Raw genomic sequence first — 19108 nt, forward strand, 5'->3', positions numbered from 1 at the left:
CTCATCTGATCCTTACAATAACTCTGGGAGGTAGGTGCTATTATCATCTCCATTTTACAGATGAGGAAACTGAGTCAAACAGACTTTAAGTTAAGGCTCAATCCTATCATCTGGCATGTATGTGTAATCACAAGCACACACACATATTTGTATGTATCTACACACGTATATATGTGAATGGGTATATATATACTTGTAGGTATATATCTGCATATGTGTATATGGATGTATATATATAAAAAACTGGGACCTGACCAATGGGAATCTCATCCTCAGAGCTTGCACAGTGTGCTCTGCACACTGCCATGGAGGAAGCAGGACTTGGTGAATCTGCTTTTGGAAATATGTGATGGTGTGTGATAGAAGGGCCCTGTTCTTGACTCAGAGCATTCACAGGTATTCTGTGACTATTTCCTGTCTGGTTACTGTGTGGTAAGGAAAAGTTTTTCCATTGGTTGCTGAAGTGGAACTGGACGTACATTCAAAAGGCATATCCTGCCCATGTTCTGTTAAACATCATTGTGCACTTCCAGGAGTAGGCTCCCAAGCCCCTCCCTCCTCCTATGGGTTGGCAGCTTGCAAAGCACACTGGGCATGTCCCGGGGTGGGCATCCCATTGGCCATTCCTCTATTACATAATGCATACATACACAAACATAGTGCATGTATACAGAAATGAATACATGTATATACACATTACACATGTTTTGTATGTCATAAAATTAAATATATACATATTTGTATGTATATAGTATGTCTAATATATAACACACACATTCTATATATGTATATATGTGTGTACATATATACATATATGGAGAGAAAGAGAGAGGGAGAAAGAATGAATGAATGAGAGAACTTGGACCAAGATATACTTGGAGAAGATTTTACATATATATATGAGTGTGTGTGTAAATGCACTGTGCTCATACGTACATATGTGTGTGTTTATGTATATATATGCAGAGAAAGATACACACACACACAACCAGGAGGATAAGCAAAGGTCTCTTTAGCAAGTGGCGCTCACACTGAACTTGGAAGCAATTGTAAGGGATACCAAGGCCATGGTAAGGAGAGAAAGTATTCTGGGTGCGTGGGTGGGTGGGAGACCATACAGACAAAGGTATGGGAACAGCTAGCAAGAGAGTTTGACTAGAACAGAGTATGTGATGGTCACATGATCTTCTCAGAACTTACTTTTTCAGAGGTTCTCCAGAATCATCTGGTTTCCTATTACTATAGAAAGGCTCATCCCTCCCATTGTCTCATTTTTTTTCTTTTTTCACCTTGATCTCTTTACTGTGGGAATCCCTCTTACTAAGATTCTGATCTCCAGATTTCTCTGTTTTCTTACTGAGAACGGTTCCAAACGCCACTAAATGACTTACAGTTTAGGACTAAGATGAGTTGTGGTATCTCAAATTGAATAAAAGGTACACAACTGCCACCACTTTTAGAAACATTTTCAAGACCAAATTCAAAGCTCGGCTATCCTTGGCCTAGCCTGATTAATAATCCAATTAGCTGCATGTCATTAATCAAGACAAAACCACAAGAACAACCTGATTTATGATCATTTGCAAGCATGTTTTGGGCCAAGCAATTTATTAAGAGTCGATCACCTATGCTATCATTACTCTCATCTACAGACATCAACTGAGCATCTAATGTGAGTTATAAAGGAAGGAAAAAGGGCCTGACTTCAACAAGTCAGGAAGGCAAAGGCAACGTGACTAGCCAACAATTCTTTGTTGGACCCCTGAAGACTACTTTGACTCCCCTGTCTCTATAGCCCATAGGCTTTATTCATATCACTTGTAAGAAAGACTAATAAATAAATGACTTACCAAACATTTGTAAGTGGCTATTATGTGTCAGGGATTATGGTAGGTGCCATATCCCACAGATACTATGTATATTTGTGGAAGAGTGTGTCCCAGGTTAAGTGGGGGAATGTTTTATAGCTACTATTCTTATTATGCCATATTAATAAATGCTTTTGCTAAGAGCTATGTGTGTCTACTGATTGTTAATGGGAAATTCACTGGTGGGGGCTCATGAGCTAAAGTTTTAGAAGGGTGGTCCCCAGGGTACACCCTAGAAACCTGATAGTAGTGGTCTTCTGGGAACCCATCCTTCAAGTGTGAGTGTGACTTGGGGAAAGTAGCTCCACAAATAGTCATTAAATGTGTACCTACCATATAGAACCCTAACTTGTAAGTTTGATGCTTGAAGTTTTTGTTGTTCAGTTGTTTTAGTCATATCCTACTCTTTGTGACCCCATCTGGAGTTTTCTTGGCAAAAATACTGGAGTGGTATGCCACTTCCTTCTTCAGCTCATTTTACAGATGAGGAAACTGAGTTAAGTGGCTTGCACAGGATCACACAGCTAGTAAGTGTCTGAGTATGGATTTATTCTTCCTGACTCTGGGCCCTGTGCCACCCAGTTGGCCTGGTGCTTTAAGTGAGTCCCACAAATTACACACAGGAAAAGTGGAATTTAGGAGAGGAGCAGACCTCAGACTTCTAGAGATCCTAGTAAATTATGAAGCTACTGTTGGGAAGGCCAACAAGGGGTGGAGGAAGCAGGGCAAGGCTGGCCCCAGAAGGAGCTGAGCTGGGATTCAGTCAGGGCAAGGGCAGGAAAGGAAGTTTTTCAACCAGGAGCTTCCCATTCTAACTAGTTTTACTGGCCAACCCAGAACCAAAATTCAGAAAGACCTTGGCTCCTGGAAAAGAAACATAACCTTTCAGTGCCCCTGGTCAACTCTCTAAAATTATATGTGACAGAGAGGGTACCAATCTACAATTTGTAGGAGTACTTTTCCTACAAATTCCCTGTGCTGATGAAATCACAAGTTCAGTTAAACACACACACGCAGTTAACCACACACAATTAGTCCTAAGCATTCTCGTGTCCTTTAAAATCACAAGTGTCCTTTAAATCTGGATGTTCTGGAGCAAATCTCTAGCTTCCTCACACTAGATATATCTCTGCTACTGTGTGCAGAGCTCTGTGCTAGGTGATACAGGAAGTATAGAGACAAATAAGACAGGGTCTTGACCTTCATGTCATGGAGGGAACTCCATCATATGCACAAATAAGATGAAATAGAAAATGCTAAATGCATAGAGGAGGGACCCATAATAATTTCCATAAAAATAATAATAATTGCCTTTTGAGATTTACAAAGTACTTTCCTCACAATAGCCCAGTGGGGCAGGTGGTGTAAGCGTCAATATCTGTATTGACAGGGGAGCCTCCCTGAGTCTCACAGGGATTAAGTGACTAGTCTGTCATCACACAGCTAGCAAGCACCAGACCCAGGATGTCAGTCCAGATCTCCGGACCCGAGGTCCAGCAGCATCTGGAACAGGGGCCAATCTGACTTCGGCTATTTTCTAACAACGTGAGCTTGTGGCAAACAGGAGAGAAAAAAGGGAAATGCTAAGAAGAAAAACTCCCATTTTGACCTCTCTTCTTGTTATTCATAGATCTCTAAAGCAGCAGGTGCCTTCCTGCCCACCTGCTCAATGAAACATCTGTTGTATTCACTTCTGCTATTGATTCTACCCTCTGAGTTTGCAGGCTTCCCTGCTGAAGCTCACTGTTTGCTCCTGAAAAGGGCTTGAACTAGAAGTTAAAATTTGTGTTACTAGAAGGTACCATTTATGCTGGACTGGCCCCAAGGAAAACTATCGAGGTTGAGTGAATAGAGTTAGTTTTGGTCTTGATTTATTTTGGCCACCACGAACACACACAGTCTGAAATGGAGGTCTCCCAGGAAAGTGGGTTCCAGGGTAGGAACTATGATCCCACCAATCTTGATTTTGAGTAGTTATCTCAGTACACTGTGTGCTGGGATAATGGTAACATCTTTAAATTCCTAAAAAAAAGGAATCTGTGTGTGTGTGTTGGGGATGGGAGGTGGAGTGGTAAGCAACTGTCATTCATGGAAATTTCTGGAAATTAGATAGATTGGAATAAATCTGAGATGGTAGGCAGGCAGAGAGATAAGGTCACTGAAAACAGCAGATAAAGGGAGGCAGCAAAGTGGCAGCTGGGAGCATGGAGGTAAGGAAAGGGACCATAAAGTATGTTGTCATACCCCCTGGGATGGGACAGGGAATGGGACCTATCTAACTAGGTAGATAACTAGGTTCTAATAGATGTAGCAACTCTTAAAAATAACAACAGCAACAACAACAAAACCAAACAATCAAATTCTAGTGGGGTAGTAAAGGTAAGCAGTTATTTTTAGAGAAAGGATTTTTATATTTTTAGGGCTAAAATTCTATAGGAGAAGTCAAAACTCTCCTAGGAATAATGTGAGGCTCTTGAGAATGAATACATACACACATATGTATACATACCTATGTGTGTATATATACATATGTATTTATATACACACATACATGTGATGTATATATACACAACACACACACCCCAGAAGTCATTAGGGTGAAGCATAAAAAAGGGAGCTAGCTGAAGATGTGGCCCCTCAGGAAGCTCATTGGCCAACTCAGACTTTTTTTTAAAAAGACATGTATGGAGGATGGAAGCAAAGGAAGGTGACTGAGGACAAATGCAAGAGAATGGTAGCTAATGATAATATGCTAATAAGAAGAATAAATATAAGTTGGGTTCAAAGAATCAAGTAGAAGATCAGGTCTGTGGTACCAGGGGTTTAGTGATTTGCAAAATCAACAAGAGGTGGCAGTAAAAATCTCCATCTGTGGTTGGTAATAATGCTTGTATTTCTTGTCAAATGTCTACTGGAATACTATGTTCTATTCTAAACACCTCATTTTAGGAAGGGAGCTGACTTTGGGTAACAAAACCATAAAGCTACTTACTGACTTTCCCAGAAGGCAGAATAACTGTGGTCACACAAAGCAGAACACAAAGGAGTACCCAGATGAGTCATGGCAAGCTCCCTAAAGCCTCACCTGGTTGCTTGTTTCCATCTTCTCTTGAGTTCAGAGAACTGTGGCCTGGTTATCACAAAATGCTAACTAATTTGCTATCATTGTATCTATCATTACATTACAACTATCATTGTAATACTAAACTCACCTAAATACTTTTCGTCTGTGTTTTCAGTCTTCCACCTTCATACCTAGTCCATGGCCTCCGCTATATTCCTCTCTTCCCATTTCTAATACTAACTCAGTCTATTTCTGACCCCAGACTTAACAGTCTTTTCAGCTTGGTCAGACCTTCTACAACTTCTTTTCCACTAACATCTCCTTAAAAAATCCAGATTCACTTTAACTCCAGGATAAAGAATCAGAATTATAGTTTATGGCTTATTTTATCAGTCATATTTTTTCCCAGTCTGAAAAGGGAAATGTGGCAATACTTGGGAAGCAGTAATGCAGCAATCTGAGAGGTGTATGATGGTATGGTGGATAGAGCACTGGCTATGGATTCAAATCCTACCTCATATATTTACTAGCTGTGTGATCCTGGGCACATTCCCCTTAACTTTTGTCTGCTTCAGTTTCCTCATCTATAAAATGCAGATTAGGGGGCAGCTAGCTGGCATAGTGAATAGAGCGCCGGCCCTGGAGTCAGGAGGACCTGAGTTCACATCTGAACTCAAGACACTTAACACAAAAACTAGCTGTGTGACCTTGGGCAAGCCACTTAACCCCAATTGCCCTCCAAAAAGCAAAAAAAACCCCAAAAACCCAAAAAACAAAACCAAAAAAAAAATGGGGATAAAAATAGCACCTATTTCCCAGGACTGTTGTGATGATAAAATAAGGTAATATTTGTAAAGTGCATTGAAAACTTTAAATTGCTATATAAATGCTAGTTGTTACTACTACTACTACTACTACTATTACTGTTGCTGCTGCTATTACTGTTGTGGTTCTGTGTGACCCCGTTTCCTCATCTCTAAAATGAGAGGGTTAGAAGATGACAGAGACTTATGGTGAAGGAAAGGGACTCGATGTTTGGAGTAGGCCGCAGTCATGGCATTCTTTGATATTCAAGACCTGCTGGGCCTCAATATTGACAAATGGATGACAATTATGAATGCTGAACAACCTTACAAAATGCCGGCCCGATGCCATACTTTTGTGAAGGAATTCATTGAGGGTGCCCATGGAATTGGTATGACCTGAGCCAAGAAAGAATGCAGACTGGAATATGAGGATTTCATTGAATGTCTACATAGGTGGAAAACAGTAGAATGCTTGGGAATAATCATGAAGCAGAAGGAGAAGCTAATGAAAGAAGGGAAGTATGCTCCCCCACCTCACCACTCAGGCAAGGAAGAGCCGAAGCCTTGACCAGCAAGTGGTGACATTGGGTGCCTTTGTTCTTTATGAGGGGATGAAAGCGTACCTTTGCCGTCCCCTGGAAATGTATTTTTCTTAAAACAGGTATCTCCTTCCAAAGGGTAAAAAGTACAAGAGTATAGAAGCCATCCTGCTTTCCCCAGGCCCCAGTTCTCTCTATACTTTGTCATTAGGACAACCACACCAGGCAAGCTGGTGGCAGTGGTTCACCCTCCAGTGTATGATCTGTGATTCTGCCTGTACCTGAAAGTAGGCATTTTGGAAAGTAAACATTTACTAATGTATCTGCAACAACAAAAAAAAAAAAATGAGAGGGTTAGAAATGAGGTCCTCTGAGTTTCCTTGCAGCTCTAAATCTGTGATGCTATAATGAATAAATATAATTAACAATGGTCTGGAGTCATTAGTGAAAGAGATACCAGGGCAGAGAACAAGACCCATACCCACAACTCACACCCCAAATTCATTAGCCATATGGGGCATAGATGACTCACAGAATCTTGGAGCGTGTCTAAACCATGCCATGTATGAGTAGCAAGTCCCTCTAAAAATGCCCAACAAATAGTTACTCATTTCCAGTTAGAAGAGTGAGTTAGCATCCCAAGTCCTTGTCTTCAAGGACCAGGTTAGTACTAAATTCAGAAAGCCTGAGGGTTCTGTTCCACCCTCTAGGGCTTAAACAATGGTGCAGTTAGTCACGTGTATCCTTGATGAGTAATATATGCATCAAATAATGATTGTCTAACTTACAGGAAGTATATTATTCACTTTGCTCATTGAGTCCCTTGATATTGCCTTCATAAATTTTTTTTAGTTCCTGAATATTCAAAGGAAGCAGACTATTAAAAGTTCTACTCTCCTTAAGATCAACTCCCTTTAATTAATATAGTCTCAGAGGCATTGTGTTTGGTACAGACTTGGCCTTCTGTATGTTTGTAAGCCTTGATGAGGGAAGAGCTGAGTCAAGCACTAAAAATCTGCCCAGCTCTAAGCAAAATCAAAACATTACCGGAGCTTCTAATATTTCTCCTCTCTTCCTTGGCTGTATTTTTCCAGTCAAAAGGAAAATAACATTTAGGCACTTCATTCTCCTTTTATGCTAAAATGCTCTATTGCAGAGAAGCACCAAGGAAGACAAAGGCTCAGTGTCCTGGAGAGATTTGGGGCCCCTGGGTCTGGTGTTAGAATGATGAATGTAGAAAGTCAGTTGGAAGAAGTGTTACTAATTTTCTTCCCCTCCCCCAGGATTCCTTTTCCTACCTGAGAAAGTTTTCCTCATAGTATCTAACTCATATTCTTTCTAATTTATTGTTTTTTCCATTGGCCCAGAAATAATTGCAGCATTTTGTTTTTCAGGGATTTCTTGAGTCCCCAAATAGCAGCATCTAGTAGACTATATGCAGCAATAATTAAAACAGGAGATGATGTCAATTTAGCTGATGCTTTTCTGAGGCAAACTAGGGTATTGGCTAACATTCAGACAGCTTGATAAGGGTATAACCCCTTTATCTTTAGGGATGGCTTCAGAGAAAGTTATTCAAGACAGCCAAGATTTGAACCTCAAAGAACCAGATAATGGGAGTTCTCTGCAGCTTTCCCTCATCCAGGAATCTTTGCTGTTAGTAACTTCTGTTAAGTAAAGCCTCAGAGAGGCGGGACTGACCCCTGGATGGCAGCTGGTACAATACCAAATTTGTGTGGCGCAGCAGGAAGAACCTGGGTTCACATCCCACTGGTGATAAGGACACCTCATGTGACCTTGGGCAGTTATTTAATCTCTTGGGGTCTCAGTTTCTTCATCTGTAATATGGGAGAGTTGTACTAGATAGCCTGTGAGATTTCTTGTAGCTCTGTGAGTCTATGATCTAGGTTCAAATTCTGGCTGTCTTTTGTTGTTTGTCCTTCATTCTTGAAGAGGACTGTGACATCAGGAAGGTGATGCTATGACATATAAATGAATTGGATTTAAATGAAGGAGGGTTGTGCAAAGTCACCAGCCTTAGTTTCTCCTGGGTCCAGTGGTGAGGCATGGATCAGGATGACTAGAGATGCCCCCTTCCCATTTACTCTTTGCATGCATGACCTTGGGCAGGTCATAGGTAATTCTTGGGCCTAAATTCCATAGGATTATGCTATTACAGATTTTTGAAAATCAAATGCTGTATGTGGGAGTATGGGATAAGATTGATTTCTATGGGGTCAGCCAGGTAGCACAGCGAGTAAGAGCACTGGCCCTAGTGTCAGGATGACCTGGAGATCGAATCCCAGGCTCAGACACTTAGCACCCACCCAGAAACACCTGGCTGTGTAACCTTGAGCAAGTTACTTAACCCCAATTGCTTAGGGGCAGCCAGGTGGCTCAGGGAGTAAGAGCACTGGCCCCAGTGTTGGGATGACCTGGATCAAATCTGGGCTCAGATACTTAGCACCACACCCAGAAATAACTGGCCGTGTAACCTTGAGCAAGTTACTTAACCCTGATTGCTTTAAAAAAAAAAAAGATTGATTTCTATGAGTTGAGAAATAATGTTGCGACATGATCTCAAATCTTTCTTGGTACAATAACCCTTTGGTGATAACATAAACAAATTTCCATGCCCTTTTATATTTCCATTGCTTTTCCATTTTCAATTACTTCCTTCCATTCACATAGTAGAACTAAGGTTTCTTTGAGCTCTGAATTTATGATCTGATGATCCCATTCCCTTTCCTCTTCAACAATGAAGGGATCTGTCAATGTCACAAGTAAACACTCAAACACGAGCGAAGCAGGAATGAAGGCAGTGTTCTGGAGCCAGTTGTTTTCCATTATAGTCAAAGAGAAAGGAAGAGGAGCAGAAAAGATAACATGAAGTTCTGACTGCTGCTGGTGCTCTTCCAGGACTGGCCTCCTTCAGAGAGAGGCAAAGCAGGCCAAAGCATCATTAGGGAGCACTTCATAGACATCAGTCTGAGACAAGCTCAAGGACTCAGTAGCTTCTGCCTGCCTGGTGATTTGGACTGCCCAGTCCATCTTCTTTAGGTCTGTGTTATTCCTTCTGATTTTTTTCCCATTAGATTTGGTTCTTAGGGGATTAGGCCTTTCTCTGTGTATCTGGAAGGATGGGGATCTGGGAATAGATTCCAATTGTCTTTGTACAAAGTGGAAGTGTGAAACGGGTCAATCAGATCACAACAGAAATTTGCCTTTTGGTGAGACCTTTCACCAGAGCTGCTAACTGAGGATCGGCCTACTGGAAGTGTTCCCTCACCTCACAATGAGGGTCCCAGTAGAAGAAAAGAAAACATGTAGTTAATAGTTATTTACCGTAGTCTCAGAAATATTCAAAATAGGCCATAGCAAAGAGGTGATTTCTTTTTTCAGCATTGGGCTGACCATTTCAGAATCCTCCAGTTGGAGGGCCATGTTGAAGGCTGAAAAAAAAAAAAAGAATGGGTTCTCTGAACCCCAGGTTTGAATTATCACAGTAGATCATCATCTATTAGCTAGATGGTGTAAGTGAAGTATGTGAGGTGAAGGTCATGCATGCAAAGAGTAAAGAAGTGGGGCACCTCTAGTCATTCCAATCTATATCTGGCCACTGGATCCAGATGGCTCCAACGGAGAAACTGAGGCTGGTGACTTTGCACAGCCCTCTCTCACTTAAATTCCGTTCACTTGCATGTCATGGCATCACCTCTCTGATGTCATTCTCTTCAAGAATGAAGGACAAACAACAAAGGGCAGTCAGGATTTGAGCCTAGATCACAGTATCATAGAACTATAAGAAGTCTCAGAGTCACTATCTAGTGCAGCTCTCGCATGCTATGGATGAAGAAACTTCACTTACTTCACAGGTGAAGAAGGAGGATATAACTTGCATTTTTAAATGTTTTACTTGGGTGAGTGAGGGGTGTTGTGGAGCAGAAGGGATCTGCCAACCTCCTAAACATTTCCTAGTGACCTAGCATTATAGTACTTTGCCCAGGTCAGTTTGGTAGAAATCATTGACCCCACTGAGACCCACTATGGAAAGGGCCAAGAGATGTGAGGAGTTAGTAAGGAACTGGTTACAGACCATTTCAGGGAAGGAAAAAGAAAGAAGCCGCTGAGCCACATTTATGTGGATGTGGGGTGGGAGTGGGGTGATTTGTGGTCTTCTTGATCTTAATCAGACTAAGGAGGATATTATATATTTCTTCTTTCATGTGAAGGCAGAAGTTATTGGGAGATGAAGGGAAGCATAACTCTTTTCAGAACATAAAATGGGCTTTCTGTAAACTAACCTAAAAGAAATTCAGGATGCCATCACAATCTTGAGAATACCATGAACGAGAAATATACAGATGGCAGAAAGAGAGATCTAAACAAAGTACAAATTCTGAACTTCAAATCAATGAGCATTTATTTTTATTAATTAAATTTTCATTTATTTTATTTGTAATTTATGGAGTAAATGGATAATAAATAAAAATAAATGGACATTTATAAAATAAATAAAAATATTTTTATACATAATATATATTTTAAATATATACATTTAAATGTATAAAATATACAAAAACAATTGGATAAAATACATTGTAATTTATGGAATAAATTTATGGAATAAAATACATTTCCATAAAAATAAAATTTATGGAAAAAGTACTTCCATAACATAGTATAATTTTTAAAAAGATGATTGCACATGAAACTGTAAATCTATTATGTACAACGTACTATTCTTTTAAAATATACAATAAAGTTATCATGGGTATTTCTTTTTTTTCCCCTTCCCTTCCCCCACCCTAGAAATGGTTATTATTAGAAACAAATATGTACATACATGTACATGCATGCACATGTATGTAAATCATTCTATACATAATTCTATTTATCAGTTCTTTCTCTGGATGCAGATATTATCTTCCTCTATATGTCCTCTGTAGTTAATTTGCATATTTGTTATTATATTTAATTTGGGTATTATTATTATATTTAACAAGCATTTATTAAGTACCTACTATGTGCCAAGCATTGTACTAAGTGCTGGGGGATACAAAGAGAGTAAAAAATCAGTCCCTGCCCTCAAGGAGCTCACAATCTAATTGTGGGGGCAGCATGCAAATGGCTACCTACAACAAGGTATAGACAGGATAGATTGGAGACCCCTGGAGAGGGATGAAGGAGGACTGAGTAAGGTTTCTTAGTTGAGACCTGAAGTCAGGGAAGCCAAGAGGCAGAAGTGAGGAAGAAGAGAGTTCCAAGAATGGAAGCCAACCAGACCAAACACCCAGAGTCAGGAAATGGAATGAATATCTCAGAGGACATTCTGAAGGAGATTTTTCCCACCTTGAGCCAGGTTGCATTAGAGGCAAAGGTAGCTGCTGTTTGCATCCCTGGAACAAGCCATTTTTCAGGATAGATTTCCAACACATGAAACACGTGAGCCTGGAGTTATTTGCTCATGGGGCTGTCCTGGGTCTCCTCTGAGAGCAGGAGTGTCCCAGGGGGGCTCAATTATCTGCTAGGTTTAAATGGCTCCTAATGTCATTTTAAAATCCTTGATAGTGCATGAATATGACTTAAAATCTATGTTGAGAAGATTCAATGGAAAGCTATTACTATGTATTTTTGCATTTTCTAGAAAAAAGAAATAGGAAGAGGTTTTGTTGTTTGTTTTTACTGTTGGATCTTTTTCTACCAGGCAGCTCTGGTCCCTTCTTTGTTTCCCCACACTGGCTACCAGACTGCTTATGTCATCGGTCAACACCTATCTTTGCTTTATTGTGTTATACTTCTTGAGCTACCCACAACAATTAGAGAAGCCATCCATATTCAGGGGAGGGATTTTGACTTCAGAAATGCCATATGAGAATACAGCCTTTCACTTATGGACCACTTAGGGTCAGACAGTTTTAATTTTTCCTTCCCCTGAAAAATAATGGACAAAACCAAGCAAAAATTCATTCTTTTATTCAACAAACATTTACTAAAAGCCTACTATGTGTAAGTGTCTGTGCTAGGCACTAGCACAGGATACTTACTAGGCACTAGGATACAATGATAAATAAGACAGGGTTTCTGTCATCAAAGAGCATAAGGAGATAATACATAGTCAGGTAAAATAATAATTAGAATAACAAGTGAAAAAGATGAGCATGAACTTCTTTAGGATCAGATGAAAGGAAAATCACTTCTAGCTGGGAAGGAGCTCGGGGAAGGCTTCATGGAGAGGGTAGCATTTGAAGGAGACCTTGCAGAATAGATATGATGTCTCTAGGTAGATGAAGGGAGTGCATTCCACCAAAATGGAACCAAAGTTTAACTAACCCCAGGCACAGAGGTAGGAGAGCATGGGGCATATTTAGAGAACAGCAAATGATCTGGGTTGAGTAGAGTGTGAAGCATGTATGTGAGAGGAGGAAAGTGTGAGATAAGGCTGAAAACTGAGGTTTGTAACCAGATTTTGAGAGCTTCCATTTGATAAAGAAGGGAGTATCATGGGACTAAGTGACATGATCATAACCGTCATCATGAAGACCAGTCTGAGTGTAGGACCTATTAGGAGACTTCTGCAATAGTCACAATAAGTAATAATAAGAGTCTCAACTGGGATTATGGCAGTGAGAATGTCAAGGAAGAAACAGATGTCAGATCATTAAAAGTAAGTGTGACTTCATCAAAAATAATGTCAAAGTAGACTAACTTCATTCATTTTTTAGGACTGGGTAACCAGACTAGAGGGGCAACTAGGTGACTTGGCAGATAGATCCCTGGGCCTGGAGTCAGGAAGACCTGAGTTCAGATCTGATCTTAGATACTAGCTGTGTGACCCTGAGCAAGTCACTTAACCCTGTTTTCCTCAGTTTCCTCATCTGTAAAATGAGCTGAAGAAGGAAATGACAAAACACTCCAGTATTTCTGCCAAGAAAATCCCAATGGGGTCATGAAGAGTTAGACTTGAGTGAACAGCAAACCCAGATTAGCAGATCAGGAGAATGCTGTGGAGACGATTTTCCTAAAGTATTTGATAAAGTATCTTGTGCTATCTTTGGTGGACAAGATAGAGAGGTGTAGGCTAGGTCAGTACAATGAGTGGATTTGGATCCCTAGAAATTTGCATTTAAAAAAAATCTAAAAAAAAATCTGTGCCAACACAGAGTAAAGTCTTGAGCAAAGTGCTCCAAAAACCTGTCCGTCTGTTCTCTTCAGCTTTCTCCCTCCCACTCCCTTCCCAGATCAAAACCACTTTTTACTAGATTTGCAAGTCTCCAGCTAATATATACTTACTTAGTCCTCATTAAGCTCTTTCTACCCTTGACTAAGACCCCATCATTCCTATCAGCTGTGGTCCAAAATTCAAAATCCCATCTTCAGACACCATCTTCTCAACCAGCTCTTTGATTCCTAACTCCTTCTTTCTATTCCAAAGTCCTTGCCTTCATTTGATAACAATGAAAAAATTACCACCAACACCCTAATGTCTTTAGCTTCTCGTCCAACAGCCTCTAGCAATGCTGTGTAGGTTCCTTCTGGTCCAGTATCCTTTGTACTCAAGTGTATCACCAGGTTTGTGGTCACCAGGCTTGATTGGTCTTGGGAGGTTTTGCTGTGGTTCAACTACATGTTGACTGTATGTGTTTACCTCACTGTGTGCTTAGTCCCTGGGAAATTTTGGTTGGGATTTTATTTAAAGTTATTTATTAATAATTTAAATTTATTTATTTAATCTTCCAGCCATTCCTCATGAGTTAAGGCCAGTTTGCTCTCCTAGGGTTACCTGATAATTAGCAGCTTCCTGTTGGGTACTCACATCCTAATTTAGACCATTCCCCTTCTTTTTTCCTCTACTCATCCTTGACGTATGGTCAGCCCTCTCAGATGTGTTTGCCAATGCCCTAGAACTACCCTTGCCTCTGCTAGTCTTCAGTCTTCCCATTTTGCTCATTCCCAGCCCTGGGTAATCACCACTAATTGCCTTCTCTTCTTCCAGAGCCAGGCTATTAAGAGTATTGTTGGAAAAACACAAAATTGTTCTGATTTACTCTGGTACAGATGAATGCTCTCTGACCTTGGCTTGCAGCTGCTTGGCAGTCCTTTTATCAGATCCTTCTGGCTCTACTCAGATTATTACATGACATTGGGGAGTGTTCACTGTGCAATTTGAGATGATGCTGATTCGCCTGTGATGTTCCCTCCCTCTTTCCTTTGATGGATATACCTTTAGTTCCATCATGGTCAGGGTGCTACTAGGGATTTTGAGTAAGAATGAAAGAAGTATGTGGCTAGGTGGCCGAGTAGATAGAATGTTGGATTTGGAGTCAGGAAGAACTGAGTTCAAATCTTGCCTCATATACTTAGCAGCTGTGTGACCTAGGCAAAGCAGTTCATCTCTGCCTGCCTCAATTTCCTGAATTGTCAAATGAGGATAATAATAGTACCTACCACCCAGGGTGGTGAAGATCAAATGATATAACATGCAAATGACATAACATTCCCCTTTACAAGCCTTAAAGTGTTTTATAAATGCAAGTTATTATTATTATTATTATTTTAGGTTCTACAGAAATAAGGCACCCATTTACTTCTTTGTGCCACAGACACCTCTGTTACATTTTTTTTTTTTTAAAGCAATCGGGGTTAAGTAACTTGCTCAAGGTTACACGGCCAGTTATTTCTGGGTGTGGTGCTGAGTATCTGAGCCCAGATTTGATCCAGGTCATCCCGACACTGGAGCTGGTGCTCTTACTCGCTGAGCCACTTGGCCACCCCTAAGCAATTGGGGTTAAGTAACTTGCTCAAGGTTACATGGTCAGGTGTTTCTGGGTGGGTGCTAGGTGTCTGAGCCCGGGATTCGATCTCCAGGTCTTCTCAACACTGGAGCTGGTGTTCTTACTCGCTGTGCCACCTGGCCGCCCCAATGTTACATATTATTTTAATCCTCATAGTATCCCCTGCAAGGTAGGTACTATTAATATTTCCATGATGAAAGTACGCTGGGATATTCATTGTTGGAAAGGGAGACCTCTCCAGGCTGGTCCTGACTCCCCCCTCCCTTTGCCCCTCCTCCCTTCCTCCCCTCCCCCCAAATCTGGTTTCCCTTTTCACTTCCCACCAAGCTGGCTCTTCCTCTTCCTCATAATTGACATCATTGTAGAACCACACCTGCTTTCCTGGGCTGTACAGAATTATCTAGTCTGAGTCTCGTAGAATCAAGTCAAGTCAAGAAGCATTCATTTTCTGTTCAGTGGTTTTTCAGTCATATCCAACTCTTTGTGTGACCCCTTTTGGGGTTTTCTTGGAAAATATTCCAGAGCAGTTTGCCATTTCCTTCTCCAGCTCATTTTACAGATAGAAACTGAGGCAAAGGGAGTAACCTAGTAAGTGTCTAGGTCAGGTTTGAACTCTGAAAGATGAATCTTCCTGACTCCAGGCACATAGCACTTAATAAATGCTAATTGATTCATGGTAGAGTAGATGGGGGGGCAGGTGATAATTATTTATATAATGCCTTTTATGTACTGGGCATTGTGCTAAGTCTTTCTCATAAATATTTTTTCATTTGATCCTCACAATAACCTTGCAAGGTAGGTGCTATTAATATCCCCATGTGAGATCTGAGGAAACTGAAGTTAGCAGAGATTAAGTGATTTGCCCAGTGTCACACAATGTGTGAGTGTAAGTGTCTGAGTCTGGATTTGAACTCAGGTCTTCCTCAGGTCCATAGCCACTGTGTCACCAGCTGCCTCTACTCTGGTTAGACAGTTGGCCTTGGAGTTAGGAAGACTTGGGTTTGAGTCCTACCTGAGACATTTAGGAGCTATGTAACCCTAGGCAAGTCATTCAAACTCCCTGGCCACAGTCTCCTCCTCTATAAAAGGAGGGATTCAAAGCATACAGTCTCTGAAGTAACTTTCAGCTCTAAATCTATGAACCTCTGAGTAGTCTAAACAAATGACTGAGATAAAACACAGAAAACAGAAGACCGTGGGGAGTGCTCTGACCTCATTTCAGGCAAAATTTCAGCATCTTCTTTTATTCCAGCAGACTTTTCATCTGAACCCTCACAACTAACATGTAGGTGTTATGTGATCACAAACATGCTGCTTTACTTTTCAAAAACTCATATGTTTTCTCATATGTAAAATGGGGACATTTTTACCCTATACTACCCACCTTGAAGAGTTGTGAAGAAAGTGCTTTGTAAACCATTAAGTAGGAGAAGAAGAGGTCAAGCACATCCTATGAGCCAGGAACTGTCCTATATAGAAATATCTCACTCAAAATACATAAATATAAAATGTATATGTGTGATCTTAAGTGAAGAATCTTAATAACTGGATAAGCCATCAACCCATCTAACGATATAGAATTAAATCAACCAAATAAGTTTTAAAAAGGATATTTCCCAAACGTATCAATATTTTCCTCACTTCCTAACAGTGTAGTAAAAGGAACACTTGCTTTAGGAATCAGAAGTTTTAGGTCCTGAATGACCCATTTATGACCTGTAACCTTGGGTAAATCAATTCAATTCAAAAAGCTTTTTAAAAAGCACCTACGGGGCGGCCAGGTAGCACAGCGAGTAAGAGCACCGGCTCCAGTGTTGAGAAGACCTGGAGATCGAATCCCGGGCTCAGACACTTAGCACCCACCCAGAAATAATAACTGGCTGTGTAACCTTGAGCAAGTTACTTAACCCCAATTGCTTAGGGGTGGCCAGGTGGCTCAGCGAGTAAGAGCACTGGCTCCAGTGTCGGGATGACCTGGATCAAGTCCGGGCTCAGATACTCAGCACCACACCCAGAAATAATAACTGGCTGTGTAACCTTGAGCAAGTTACTTAACCCCAATTGCTTAAAAAATAAAAATAAAAAAGCACCTACTATGTGTCAGACATTGTGCTAGGGGCTGGGTGGTGGTGGTGGGGTATTGATACTCGAAACCAAACTGGTCCCTCTCCTCAAGAAGCTTATATTTTAGTGAGAGATGACAACACATATTTAAATAAGAAAATGCAAAAATTTGAAGAGAGTATTGACTGGTAGGAACAGAAATAATCTGTAGGAGGTGGCACCTGAACTAGCATTGATAGGAGCTAAGGATATGAAGAGGCAAAGGTGAAGATGGAAAGAGAACATTTCAGGGGCAGGAAACAAGCTATACAAAGGCCCAGAGACTGGAGATAGAATATCTTGTATAGAGAAGAGCTAGCAGGCCAGTTTGGCCAGAGAAGAGAGTGCGTGACCTGGTGTAATGGGAAATAGGTCTGGAAAGCAGGCAGGCCAAGCCAAGTGGTGGTTGTTGTCATTCAGTTGTTTCAGTCTGGTCTGACCCCATTTGTAGTTTTCTTAGCAAAGATACTGGAGCGGTTTGCTATTTCCTTTTCTAGCTTATTTTTACAGATGAGGAAACTGAGGCAGAGTAAAGTGACTTGCCTAGGGTCATACAGCTAGGAAATGTCTGAGGTCAGATTGGAACTCAGGAAAATGAGTCTTCCTGACTCCAGGTCTGGCACTGAGTCACCTAGTTGCTCTTAAAGCCAGGTTGTTAATATAGCATAGCATAGTATAGCATAGCATAGCATAGCATAGCATAGCATAGCATAGCATAGCATAGCATAGCATAGCGTAGCATAGCGTAGTATAGTGTAGTATAGTATAGTATGATATGATATAACATAATATAACATAACACAATACAATATAACTTAACCTAATATAAATTATACAATATAACATAATCAATATATGTTATATACTATTGTGTAATATTAATATATTATCATATATGTGATGTATAAATATATATATATATATATATAAATTATTTGTATTTTATCCTAGAGATAATAAGAAGCTTCTGAAGATCATTGAGAGGAAGAATGACATTAGTGAGACCTTTGTAATAGGAATATTATTTTGCCAGCTGAATGGTGGGTAGATTAGAGGGAGAGAGACACTGATAAAAGATCGACCAGTTGAAATGGTCCTGGTGAGAGGTGATGAGGGCTTGATTCATGTGAAGGGGATGGATGGGACAGAGAAGTAATTGAGATAGATCCAGCAAGATCCAGCAAGTGGTTTAATATATGAGAGGTGAGGGAGAGCAAAGAGCTGGAGATGACTGTGAGATTGTAAACCTGGATTACTGGAAGGATAACATTTAGAAACAAAATAGAGAAGTTTAGCAGAAAGGTAGGTTTAAGGGGAAAGGCACTGAGGTCTGTTTTGGACATGTTGTCTTAGGGTTTAGTTGAGATTCCTTCAAACTAAAAGCTATTGGATAGCAATAATTGGATAGCAAACTATTGGATAGCAATAATTATAATAGCCATGGTTAGCATTATGTAATGCTTTTAGGTTTGCAAATGCTACATAGGTTGGGGTGGCTAGGTGGCACAGTGAATAGAGCACTGATCCTGGAGTCAGGAGGACCTCAGTTCAAATCAGGCCTCAGACACTTAACACAAAACTAGCCATGTGACCTTGAGCAAGTCACTTAACCCCAATTGCCCTACCCTCCCCCCTCCTTAATTTATTTTCCTTATCTCAACCCTGGGTAGTAGGTGCTATTATTACCCCCATTTTACAAATGAGGAAACAGGCTGAGAAGTTAAGTGATTTGTCCAGAGTCACACAGTCAGCAATCCAGTCTAAGGCAGAATCTAAACTCTGGTCTTCCTGACTCTAAGTTCAGTACTGTATTTTTTCTTGCAAGATATGCAACAACAAATTAACAGTTTGAACCAGCTAACCAGCCTAATGTGCTATTGGCCAAAAGCCCATCTGTTCAAATGCCCTCAATGATGAAACCCCTTCCTTCCCA

The 19108-nt window shown here is 40.5% G+C and overlaps 2 pseudogenes; both read left to right on the forward strand.

The window, feature by feature from the left end:
- Positions 1–19108, forward strand: part of LOC138155417 (biogenesis of lysosome-related organelles complex 1 subunit 2 pseudogene) — a 964561-nt pseudogene that overhangs the window by 111009 nt on the left and 834444 nt on the right.
- LOC138155418 (NADH dehydrogenase [ubiquinone] iron-sulfur protein 5-like) lies at positions 5932–6599 on the forward strand (annotated as a pseudogene).

The sequence above is a fragment of the Petaurus breviceps genome, unplaced genomic scaffold (genome assembly GCF_028583685.1).
Source record: "Petaurus breviceps papuanus isolate PSGF00001 unplaced genomic scaffold, PetGlider_PUasm1.0 91133, whole genome shotgun sequence".
Classification (NCBI taxonomy): domain Eukaryota; kingdom Metazoa; phylum Chordata; class Mammalia; order Diprotodontia; family Petauridae; genus Petaurus; species Petaurus breviceps.